Below are 13,758 nucleotides of genomic sequence, written 5' to 3'. Positions count from 1 at the left end.
AGAAAATAAATATACTCTAAAAAGGTAAGAAAATGAGTAAAAAAGTGAACACAAGGACACATAGGTCCTACTTTTGCACAGGTTAATGGGCTAGGTGACAGGAGGACCACTTTGTGCTGTACTTTTGTGGAAGTGGTGTGAAAGAGGAAAGGAAACAGTCTCTGCTCTCATTCTTCAACCAAGATCTTATGTTGTACAATCTGAAGACTCCACTCTTAAAACAGATTAAAAATTGCTGTGTTGATACATCTGTGGTCAACTGACTTTTAACAAGGATTCCAAGGCCACCCAATGAGAAAGAATAATTTTTTTCAACAAATTGTGCTGATATGATTAGAGAGCCAATGCAAAACAAGTAAACAAAAAAAGAAGTTGGACCTGCACCTCATACCCTATACAAACAAAACAAAACAAAACCTCAAAATATCTTAAAGATCTAATTATAAGAGCTAAAACCATAAAATTTTTACAAGAAAACATAAAGGTAAATCTTCATGACTTTGGATTGGGCAAAGGATTCTTAGGTAGGGCACCAAAAACACCAGTGGCAAAAGAAAAAATAGATACATTGGATGACATCAACATTTACAACTCTCTTTTTTTTTTTAATTTATGATAGTCACAGAGATAGAGAGAGAGAGAGAGAGGCAGAGATACAGGCAGAGGGAGAAGCAGGCTCCATGCACCGGGAACCCGACGTGGGATTCGATCCCGGGTCTCCAGGATCGCGCCCTGGGCCAAAGGCAAGCACTAAACCGCTGCGCCACCCAGGGATCCCAACATTTACAACTCTTATGCTTCAAAGACACCAGCAAGAATATGAAAAGACAACTCACAGAATGGGATAAAATATCTGCAAAGCATATGTTTGACAATGTGTGTGCATCCAGAATATGGAAAGAACACTTAGAGCTCAATAATAAAAGGACAAATAACCCAACTTCAAAGTGGACTAATGATCTCAATAGGCCAGAGAAGATATACAAATGGTCAATAAACACATAGGAAGGTGCTAGGCATCATTGGTCATCAGGAATTGCAAATCAAAACCACAATGAGCTATCAGTTCACATCCCCTAGTTGGTTAGAATCAAAAAGTCACATAATGACAAGTTGTTTGCAAGGAAGTGGAGAAACCAGAAGCCTCAAATGCTGTTGGTGGGAATGTAAAATGGTACAGCCGCTTCAGAAAACAATCTCTCCATTCCTCAAACCACTAAACACAAAGTTACTACATGATCCAGCCATTCTCCTCACTATATGTCCAGGAGAAATGAAAACATATATCCACAGAAAATCATGCACACAAATGTTTATAGCAGCATTATTCATTATGGTCAGAAAGTAGAAACAACCCAAGTACTCATCTACTGATGAAACTGAAAATCTTATATATCTATATAATGGAATAACATTTGGCTACAAAAAGGAATAAAGTACTGATACAAGCTACCCATGCATGAACCTTGAAAACATGATAAATGAAAGAGATCAGTCACAAAAGACCATGCATTGTATCATTTCATTCATGTAAGATGTTCAGAACAGAAAAAGCTATAAGGACAGAAAGTAAATTAGCGGTTGCATAGGAATAGATCAAAGAATAGGGATGTGATAGTTAAAAGTTAAAGGGGTTTCTTTTTGAAGTGATGAAAATGTTCTACAATTGTGGTTAGGCAGCTGCCTTCAGCTCAGGTCATGATCTCAGGGTCCTGGGACCGAGTTCCACACCCATCAGGCTCCCTACTCAGTGAGGAGTCTGCTTCTCTCTTCTCTCTCTCCCTCTACCAACCCCCCCCCCCCCCGGCTCGTGCACTTTCTCTCACTTAAATAAATAAATAAAAATTTTTTTAAAAAAACTACGTGGGTCGTGGTGGCTTCATAAGTATGTTAAATTTGTGAAAATGTATTGAGCTGCATACTTAGGACATGTGTACTTTATGCATGTTGCACTTCAATCAATTTAAATGTGTAGTTAAACTACACATTTCAATTTGATAAAGTTAAAAATCTGGATTTTTCTTTCATTCTGGTCTGAAAGACTCTTTTGTTAGGGGCCCTGAAATTAATAAATGCTTTCTGTCAATTTGGTGTTTTTTCATTTGGTGGAACAATGTCTTGGCTTACATTCCCAGCTCTGTGTGAAGAGAGTGTAATTAAGTAGGGATGTTTTCATTTAGCAAATAAAGCAAGAAAAACAATGTAGCAACTACACCTCTTGGACTCATCTCCACATTTAAAGACAGAGCCACCTACCCAGGGGAGTTTCCACACAAAGACTCTAACGTAAGCATACTCTCCTTCCTTAAAAACTCTCAGCCATGCCTTCCCCTGGTATCACTCTTCAAACATCCACTTCTACTTTGCTCCAATATGTGCCTCTTCTCCCAGAAGGTCCTGCCCCCTCTGCTGCTCTGTGTGTGTTCTTTTTCTGCTTTGCTGCAGAATGTCTGGCATAGCCTCATTATACCCATCCCCCTTGATCCATTCACTCTAGAACTTCAAAGCTTAAAAACAAACAAGCTATTTCCTCCAGAAAAGACTGAGTTCTTGAGCTCTTCCAGATGTAAGCAAGAGTCATTGCATTCAAAGCATATTAGAAATGATATTCAATTTCTACATGTTCGCTCAAATTTAAATTTTTAATTTTTTAAAAAGATTTTAATAAATAAATCTCATGTATTTATTCATGAGAGACACAGAGAGAGAGGCAGAGACACAGGCAGAGGGAGAAGCAGGCTCCCTGCAGGGAGCTCGATATGGAACTCGATCCCAGGACCCTGGGATCATGACCTGACCCAAAGGCAGATGCTCAACCACTGAGCCACCCAGGTGCCCCTAAATTCTTAGTTTTTAATGCTAATGGTGGGAAAGTGAAAAGCCTGAACTTGGAGCAAATTTTCCAGGATTATGTTTTAGAATCTGAAGGTTAAAGCATGTTTCTTAGCCCATCTCAAATTCACTTGCCTTACCTGTAAATCAATGGTGAAAATCTCTCCCACTGAGAGGTGCAGGAAGAATTAAGTGAAATAATGTGTGAGAAAAACTCAGGATGGTACCTAGAGCAGGAAGTGCTCAGTAAATGATGCTATGTTTGCCATTCTTATTCTCTGAATGTCCACACTAAGACCCTACAATGAGTAAATCCAAATAGAGTCATCTTAGATTATCAAATATAACTACTGGTTTTACTCTAATTAGAACATGCCACAGGTTAGGAAAAAGAGAAAGGGGCTAACCACTGACTTCATCCCTAAATAAGAATGACCGAGGTCCATGACCTTCAAGGGCTTCTGGTCAAGCTGGAGAGAATGAGACCAAATCACATTGGAGAGATGACTGTTCTAGTTACTGGGCTAGAACCCAGGGGTGAAGCAGGAACAGAAAGGGAGCCAAATTAATCCACTACAATCCAACCACACTCCATACTTGCACAACAGTGGTGACTGGAACCCTGTGCCAATTCCAACCATCACAACATGCATGTTACGGGCTCAGAGAAAACAGAGCAAACGAATTTTCCATGGGAGTGTGGGCAATTCTGCTGCCTGTTCACTCAAGGAGATACAAGATAACTCATTACAGTACCCAGGTGGGTCTCACTGGTGTTACCAGTTGGGGTCCCAGCAGGAGACTACAAGGATGTACAAATAAGCTGCTAAAAGGTAGTTCATAATAAAAGAACTACTGATGCTATGTGCAGGGTTCAAGGAAATGCCAATGTAAAGCTCCCAGGCTAGCAGAGTGCACTGATCGTTAACAACTCTAGGCCTGAGGATTATGGAGGGAGGGAAGTTTCCAAACCCTAAAAGAGATGGGGGAAGGAGAGGGAGCTGAGGCCTTCAACAATAGGAAGGGAACAGAGAAATAATAGCCTGACCTACTCTCCTTCTTCCTACTTAATTCCTGCTCGTGCCTTCCATGGACTGAGGCAATGGCCGTGGAGCCTAGTGATGCCCTCGGCCCATGTAGGTCAGCCTCCTGGGGCACTCAGAGGGCTGGAAACCGGAGACATTGGATCTGGAGGATGAACAGAAATGTCGCTCGTCCAGGCTGAGAGCCTCTCCATGCTAAGTATAACTCTAGGGTAGAAAGGCACGTGTTTTTTTATGTGCTGACACAAGAATAGTTTGGACCATATGCATTTTCCCTTACAGATTAGAAATATAACATCCTGCATTAGATGAGGCTCTCCTGAGTTTATCTTCGTCCTCACAACAAATCTGTAAATTACACATTTTCTTCCAATTTTATGGATGAAAAAACAGGGTCAGAAGGGTTGAATGTTTCGGTAAGAGGCAGGAGAAGAACTCTGACACATGCTTCCCTGACTCCAGAAATCTTAAATGGCTTTTTCATTTGGACCAAGTTGAAAAGTAGCAACAAAAATTGATTGGCAAAAAGAATGTTACAGAGACTTTGGTCCACAGCCCTGCAATGACACGGGGTCAGGGAAACATGGCAGAAATAATGACACCATCAACCTCCACCATCAGTGAATCCAGTCTACTATTGAAGCAGCAATGTGTTTACCTTTAAATCTTTTCTAACTAACACCTAAAGCTAGAAATCTGTAGAGGACAAGCTAGGGCTGATGGCTTTGGACAAGGACAGCTGGCCTGGTGCCTGCTCTGCATGTTAACAAAGCTTGAGTATTACTGCTATACATTATAGGGGGATGGCACTGCCAAGGAACAGTAAGGAGAATACAATTTCCAAAACCAGACCCAAAGGCTTTCTTCAGATCCATTTAAAAATCCGTTAAGCTGCATACTGTTTTTTATCATTTAGTGCTGTTCATTACTGCTACCACCCTGGCTCAATGCTACAGAAACTTTGCAAAGTAGGAAGTACAGACCGAAAAGTGGTTCAGATCATGGACCCTGTAGTTGGAAACCAGGGTTGGAATGGTCCTTGTGCCTTCTGGCTGTGAAGCTAAGCGATTTACTTCACCTCTCTTGCCTGGATCTCCTTATTTGCCCAAAGGAGAATAACAGTATTTATCTCATTAGCTTAGAATGGGGCTTTCATGAGACAACACATGTGAAGAGCTTAATATACAAGAGGCATCAATAATACCTCATATTTGCTGCTTTCATCATTATCGTCAGCATCTGCAGGCTTACCCCCATCTCTTCAATTTCTCTGATCAACATCTGGCCCCAACAATATGGATGTCACCTTGCTTTGTCTTTCTCCTGCTTGTTGGCCTTCTAAGATAAGCCTGACTGCTTCCTGCTCTCCTCTTGCCAGCCTTTCTTTTTTTTTTTTTTTTGTTTTAGTAGTTTTAAAATTTTTAATTTATTTTAGGTATTTTTAATTCTGGTCAATAAACACAGATTTTTACCATTTTAGCTATTTTTAGGATACAGTTTAATACATGAAGTACATTCACATGATTATGCCATCATCACCACCATCCATCTTGAGACCTTTTTCAACCTCCCAAACTGAAACCCTATACCCACAAAATAATAACTCTCTGCTCCTTCTTCCCCCAGTCTCTGGCAACCTACTCTTTATGAATTTGAGTCCTCTAGGGACCTCGTATGAGGTCCCTAGACTAGAATCCTACATTTGTCCATTTATGACTGATGCTACTTAACTAGCATAATGTCACCTGTGTTGTAGCATGTGTCAGAATTTTCTTCCTTTTTAAAGCTAAATAGTATTTCATTGTATGAATATACCACATTTTGTTTATACATTCATCCATCAATGGGCATTGGCTACTTTGACTTTTTGTTTATTGTAAACAATGCTGCTAATGAATATGTGTGTACAAGTACCTGTTCAGGACCCTGATTTCAATTCCTTTCGGTACTTACTCAGAAGTGGAATTGCTGGATCATATGGTAATTACGTTTAATTTTTTGAAGACCCCTCCGTACCATTTTTCACCATTCGTGCAGCACAGTAGCTGCATGATTCCCATCAGCAATGCACAAGGGTTCCAGTCTCTCCACATCTTCACCTTCACTGTGATTTATGATTTGTTTTTGTTTGCTTTGGTGATCACCACCCTGATGAGTGTGAAGTGGCTACACCACCACTTGTGTTTCCCATGGCTCTGTGTTCCCAGATGCATTTCACCACCTCTACCTCCCAGTCTCTGGGCATAACCAAATGTGCAGACCCTAGCTAGTTCTACTCCTAGACAATGGGCCAGAACTCAGCTACCTGGACCAAACTAGCCATGAAGTGACTCCTAGTTGACACTTCCTTGGCAGACTGAAGCTGCAGCTATTAAAAATAAGAAAACCTTAGGACACCTGGGTGGCGGAGTGATTGAGCATCTGCCTTTGGCTCAGGTTGTGATCCTGGGGTCCTGCGATCGAGCCCAACATTGGGCTTGCTGCAGGGGGCCTGCTTCTTCCTCTGCATATGTCTCTGCCTTTCTCTGTGTGTCTCTCTTAAGTAAATAAAAAATTTTTAAAAAGAAGAAGAAAGCCAAAAAATTAGGCAAACCAGGGCTGGTTGTTTTCAACATGCATATACATTGTCTTCTATATTTCAAATTACATGTATAATGTGTGTGGCAGTGTTTATATAGAGATATTATCTGAAAATATAACTGCTGTATAAAATTTTTGTTGAAACTTAAAATGATAAAATAATAAGTTTGTTTTATAGAGCCTCTTTAGTCTCTCCCTGACAGGTAAATTATTAAACATTTTAATAACCCACCAGGTGAAACACACAATTTTGCAAGACCTGCTATAAAGAAACTTTTTTTTTTTTTTTTTAAGAAAAGAAACAAAGAATAGATGGTTAGGAGCATCCAACAAGGATGAAGTTCTAGGTCAAAAGTTTCCCATGACCACATAGAGTTGCACATATAATGAAATCACTTTTTTTTTTTTTACATTTTTGTTCTAAAATGATTTCTAAACACCTCGTGAGAAGAGATGATGGCCCTTTAAAAATAGCATCATTTTAAAACTTCTTAAACAACTAATCTCTTTTCTCAAATAAAATCTCACAAAAATCCCATTTTAAAAAATTTCATGCTTATAACACCACATTTACTTATAAAAGTTAAACAGTGAAACTTATAAGGTAGTTTTGATTAACACAAAAAAATACAGAAGTAATAGGACTGGTGAGGATGTTTATTGCTCCCTTAATAATCAGCTACAGGGATCCCTTGATGGCGCAGCGGTTTGGCGCCTGCCTTTGGCCTAGGGTGCGATCCTGGAGATCTGGGATCGAATCCCACATCGGGCTCCCGGTGCATGGAGCCTGCTTCTCCCTCTGCCTATGTCTCTGCCTCTCTCTCTCTCTCTCTCTCTGTGTGACTATCATAAATAAAAATAAAAATTAAAAAAAATAATCAGCTACAAAATCCAATTAATTTGTGCGTTTTGTGTTAGTTGCCAGGAGGTAATTCTCCGTAGGTCTTGCACATCCCTTCATATCTTGCGAGAAGCACTGACAGCTTATGTTCTAAACTATCTTTTCAAGAATGTTTGCACACACACACAAAAAAAAGAATGTTTGCACAATGAACAGACTTGGAAGATAGTGTCTGTCTCTGAAGCAAAAGGGCAGATTGGCTTACTGTCCTGTTTAACAAAGATCATGTCTTGCTTTGTGCTAGAGAGCAGTCTGCTTAAAGATTATTACCAAAAAAACTCAGGCTCCTCAAGTTTGGGATCCTTTTCTGTAATCCAACCTTGGCAGGTGTCATCTGGCACCCATTATGCTATTCTATGGGCAACAGTGGCTCAGAGAATTGGCTCCAGAAAATAATACTCTGGTTATTACTATTGCTGAGAGTAACAAACTCTCCTTTTGTCTCCGTCTCCTGTCTTCAGCCAGTGCCCAGGAAAAGGTGGCAGGCAAACCTGTTAGCTTGCAAGTGGGGTAAAATTTCAAGATTCTTAACAGTTCTTGATATTAGTTATACAGTATCGAAATCATCCCTTGTCACTCAGACAAACAATTGCCAAAGGGAACAATTTTTAACCCACTTACATTGCAATCCTAGGACATTCTTCAATTAAGCCAAGAAGACAGGAAATGTTTATTCCAAGATTCTGTGCATCACTGTTAAGCTGGGCAGCCCAAGTAAACTGTGAAAGTGCTGTACATAGCCTTTAGAAAGGAATTTTATGAAAGTTTGCAAAATAATTAAAATATATTTTGAACACAAAATTTGAACAAGTTTGTAGAACTCAGTATCTCCATTTGAAAAGCACTTTCATCCCAGAAATGGAACAAGGTGGGGTCAAAAGCTTGAAGACTTCATGTTTTTTGTTCCAGCTCCATGATTTAAAGTCACATCAGTCATTAAACCCTTCTCTAGCTCATGTTCCCCATCTCTAGAGGGGGACTGATTGTGTCTACTGGGTTTAACACCCAGAGTTCACAGGGAATCAAACAAGTTAACTTTGTAAACTCTAAGAAGGAGAGACAAGGTAAACCTCTGGCTACTGTTGTTTGCCATTAAAAGCAAGTTCTCTGTAGCTCTTTCATGGAACCAGCTTAGCAGCTCACAGCAATCACAGCATGCAGAGTCCTTTGTTCATTCAACAAATATTTATTGTGCCAGGCACTGGGAGGGAACAGGAAAAAGATCCCAGGGGCACATGGTAGAGAAACTTCTGATAAGATAAAACACACAAAAGGGCTTTTCCCCTTTGGATATAGTTTCTCCCTTATATTTCTCTTCCGTCCTATGGAGGAGAGAATATAAAGGAAGAAGTGGGAACGCAACAGAGATATAATGGCATACAGGCATTTTAAAGCAATGCTTCAATCAAGCTTATGGTCCTAAGCGAACTAAATAGACTATTATTAGCGTCTGAAGAGAGAAACGCTCGCTGCTGAGAAAACCAAAAGGCCCTTTAGGTGAAACACTAAACTAATGTCTGTATGAACCAGACCTGGAAGGAAGCTACCTCCATGCTAACCCTAAGGTTAAATTAGAACTGAGAAGTCTCCTCCAGGTCTCACAATGAAATCAGGGTTAGTTAAAAATGTGCACTTCAACTATCAGTTTTCGCGTAAAAAAAAAAAAAAAAGGAAAAGAAAAGAAAAAGAAAAAGAAAAAAAATGAGTCCAAATTGTGCCTCAAACTCATATTCTCTTTTATAGCTACCTCCATTTATCAGCATATGCAGCACTTGATAATCCTGAGTTTAACTTGTATTAAAGAGATCTATTTTGCTAATTGTAGAATGATAATCAAATTTTACAGTTTGAGGGATGCCTAGGTGGCTCAGTGGTTGAGCATCTGCCTTTGGCTGAGGGCGTGATCCCTGGGATCGAGTCCTGCATCGGGCTCCCTGCATGGAACCTGCTTCTCCCTCTGCCTATGTCTCTGCCTCTCTCTGTGTGTCTCTCATTAATAAATAAAATATTTTTTAAAAATGTTATAGTTTGGAATATGCACCTGAAATATCTTCTACCATGTGATAGCAGCATACACAGATTCCACGTTGTTCTTCTAAGTCATGGATATTTACCCTGCTCACGCAGGTTTCATTTGAAAAGTAAAAATTGTACCACCTGGGAGAATGGGAGTTACATTCACATGTTGTGTGTCTGGGTTGCTTGGACCTATGCAAAATTGAGTAAGAAACGGTAAGTGCCTCCTGGAGAGATGACATGCCTTCTTCTAGGTAACTTCAGGCCACAGTGAAGGTTTGATGAAAGCTTGTTGATGGAAGTGCATCATGTCCTGAATGTGCTCAGATGAACTGCTCAAAATGACAAAGTCTGGGCATTGAATCAGGGGCGCACATCCTCTTTCTCACTCTTCCTTCCAGCTGGCAGCAGGAGATGAGCAACAGGATATGCTCTGAGGTAGGCCCTGTCCTGTGTGCTTATTCATCACGTTCGTTTAGTCCCCACGAGAAATCTAAAAGTCAGTATGTTCATATAGGAGGGCAATTGCAGGCACAGAGAGGTGAAGACACTTGCCAAGAAGGCACAGAGCCAGGATTCACACCCAGGCAGCTTGGCTCCTGGACTCTTCTATGCTAGGCTAAATAATAATAGGTATCATTTATTTATATTATGATTTACTACTCTAATAGCAGCAGCTAATATTTCTTGGGTTCTTACTCTTTGCCAAGTGCTGTGCTTAGCAATGTACAGTCTGTAAAATCCAACAGTCTTCCCAAGTGAGACCCAGCCTTACCTTCATTTATAACTACAGATCAGTGTGGTTGAGCAGCTGGCTCAAGGTCACAGGGCAAGCCATTTGGGAGGGTGGGATTGGAGGGCAGTGACTCTGAAAACCACACCCACTGTCACTCACTATGCAGCGGACTCCTGTCACCAGGTCTCTGGTAACCTTCCTCATGGTGGAACACACTGAAAGGGCCGAGCTTTTGCCCCTCACCCAGTATTTGTTTGAGTACCTCTGAGTTAAATTAACTGGAGTGACATGGCCCTTAAGAGGCAGCAGAGTCACTGAATTTTCGTTTTGAAATACAGCTTTGTCCTACAAACTAGCCGACTGAGAAACACCTCTACAGGTTAGAAAGCCAAGGTTCCCCAAAATCAGCCTGGTTCAGCAAAACCCCAGACAGAAACCACTTGGTTTCACAAAGTTCTATTAATAACACAGAATAAACAAGCAAGAGGAAAGCAAAAAGGAAATACTGACCAGACAGACAGCCGCCCAGAGCTGCTGGGAGGGTGTGGGGAACAGAAGGTTGCACACCTGCCACCCTGAGTTCAGGTGTCTCCTCTGTCCTTCTCATTCAGTTTCACCATCATACAGAATTGACTTTATTGCCTCAGGTCCTAGATGCTCCTTCTGAAAACAGGGTAATCATGTAATCTTCCATTTATTTTATATTGTATTTTATACTGTTATTTACTACACTATTATTTCTATTATTTTTTACTATTCTATTATTACTCTATTAAGAGAATTCACCTAAATAATCTAGAAGTGCTTTGAGGAGCTTAATTTACAAATAAAAGACATTTGTTTTTTTTTTATCACATTTCATAGAATATCATGAGATTTATCTCTCTCTCTCTCTTTTTTTAATTACAATACCATTGACTATATTCCCTATGTTCTTTCATCCCTAATCTATAGGTAGATTTATCTTGAAGGAAATCACTCTACTCTCCTTTTCCAATGTCTTCTTGGAATGTTTTCAGTCACTTTTTACAGAAATTCCATACTCAGATATTTTACAAACCCCATGTTACATGTTAAGATAAACTACATCTTGAAAAAACATTGATTTCATTAATTTGATGTCCATAAAAATAAGTAATGATACATCTTTCCTAATAATAAAAATGTTTTTCTAAAATTTATCAATAGCCTAATAGCAATAAATTTGGGGCTTAGGGGATGCCAAGGTGGCTCAGTGGTTGAGCATCTGCCTTCAGCTCAGGGCATGATCCTGGGGTCTCGGAATTAAGTCCCATATCAGGTTCCCCGCAGGGAGCCTGCTTTTCCCGCTGCATATGTCTCTGCCTCTCTCTATCTCTCATGAATAAATAAATAAAATCTTTGGGAGGAAAAAAAATCTTGGGCTTTGGGCTTCTGGGTTAAAATCCCAGATATTTTTATTAGTGAAGTGACCTTGGGTAAGAACTTGAATTTCTCCCTACCACATTTCCTCATCCATTAAATGGGTACAATTGATCTAAATCAGGGTTTGTTATGATGGTCAAATAAATGGGCTAGTCAGGATGTCTACATAGTTATTAACCAACCAATGTTATTGACTGTTATTATTTTAAAAGGAACATATATTTTGCAAAGCTTTCTTTCACAAATGTTAGAGGTATCCTAAACAACTGTTCTGGCAAAAACAAAAATATATATATACATATATTTATGGAAAAAAATCAATATTAAAATAAAATTCTTGAAAAGATGAGCTATGAACAAAACTATTTACTTCTTCATATTATTTTTGAAAGTATACAAAGCTTACAGAATAATAGTACATGTTGAGATTCATGGAAAGGATATCCAGGGAAACATGGAAAATACAATAAAAATGATTAAGTAAATATACATGCTAAACGAAAGTGATCAAGTAGGTACACTGAGCCATCATTCCAAAGGCCCCAAAGTTTGTTCCACATATGTTCCTGCAACCAAGAGTAGGGCCAGGAATGAGAGGTGGCAACTAGTTCATGCAAGGTTAAGTACTGATTAAATTACTGTTCCTAGTACTAATTTCACAAGCAGTTTGAAGAAGTAAGCTTACTTGGAAATTGATATACTGAATACTAACGACTAGAAAGCTAAGTGCACACAGAAAAAAAGACAGCAGTGTTGATCCATGAAAATGACACGTATGTTTTTAACATGGAATTTTATAGTTTGAAAGGACTGTCATGGTGATCTAAATATATAACACCTGCTAGGTGCTAATTTCCAAAAAAGAGCTAAGAAAGTAAAAGAAAACAGTAACAATGGTAGATTCTTAATTATAGGAAACAAACTGAGGGTCGCTGAAGAGGAAGGGGGTAGCGGGATGGGGTAACTGGGTGATGGGCATTAATGAGGGCACGTGATGGACTGAACACTGGATGTTATATAAGACTGAGGAATCACTGACTTCTACTTGAAACTAATAATACATTATATGTTAATTAAATTTAAATAAATATATTTTAAAAACAGCAACAAAACATATACACACACTCAGATACACAAATGCAGTTGCTCATGGATCCCTTCCATTCAAATTCATGTGAGCTAGGAGATGAGGGATTTTCTGCACTTGGGTATAGAAAGCAAGTGATGGGAGAAGTAACACATAGGGGGCATTATAAGTGGTTGGACAATACCAGCTTCAGGTGGTCATCACTACCAGACTCATAACTGAAATGGCTATCATCTCTGGGACTGACAATGTACCATAGTTACCACGCTAAATATTTAAGTATTTGACACATTTATTCTTTTAATTCCCACAGCAGCACTGAACACCTAGGAGGTAGGTACCATCACCACTCCTATGTCATAACAGAGGACACTGAGGTTTACAGAGGTAAGGTCACAGGGCTAGAATCAAACATATGTGGCTCTTAACCATCATGCTACTTAATCTGACGTTCCCATCCCGACCCACCTCCCCATGCACCAACCCACCCGTCACAGAGTAGGCTCTTTTGTGTCATAAATACTGATTTTCAACTCCCTCAAGCCTTGAAAGGCAGCCAGAGTTAAGGAGGGGTGTCATGCTCCTGCACTCCTTTCTCTATGGCTGTCCTGGAAAAAACCAAGAGAGGTGGGATGTAAAAGAGACCACAGGAACAGCAGTTCAGCTCAGAGACAGACCACTGGGGAGATCTGAAACCCAGCAACTGAATGTTCCTGGACCACAGTGCATTCCTCTCTTCAAAGAGCTGAGAGATTATTCCTCTTAGTCCATCCAGCTATCTGAAGTTCTCTCACTACTCATCTCTTGACCTGAATGTGAACTTTCCCTGTACTTGACACTACTCCTCCAGCCACTTACAAGACTCAAACCTCCAAGTTATACAAAAGTATTCAAAAGAGAAAACAGGCAACTGCATTACTTGATGGCAAACATCAAGCTCCACCCTTTTATTTCTGGAGTTTTGTTAAATAGACTTAAATATAGAAAATAAATATTTAAATATTTTCTATTTAAATAAATCCTTTATTAAGAATCTTACGAAATCAACTTAATTTCTGGCAAAGAGAAAAGCAAATGAGTGATCGAGTTTTCCCATATTAAAAGGAACAGTTATGTAACCATCCCACATGGAAGAGCCAGGCTGAAGTCAGGATGATAA

At 39.6% G+C, this 13,758-nt stretch overlaps 1 protein-coding gene across 1 annotated transcript in view; it reads right to left on the bottom strand.

The window, feature by feature from the left end:
- The window catches only part of DEPTOR (DEP domain containing MTOR interacting protein), a 133,755-nt gene that overhangs the window by 75,323 nt on the left and 44,674 nt on the right, over positions 1 to 13,758 (bottom strand). The window lies entirely within an intron of this gene.

Source organism: Canis lupus, chromosome 13 (genome assembly GCF_003254725.2).
Source record: "Canis lupus dingo isolate Sandy chromosome 13, ASM325472v2, whole genome shotgun sequence".
Lineage (NCBI taxonomy): Eukaryota > Metazoa > Chordata > Mammalia > Carnivora > Canidae > Canis > Canis lupus.
This window is presented reverse-complemented; position numbering and strand designations above follow the sequence as displayed.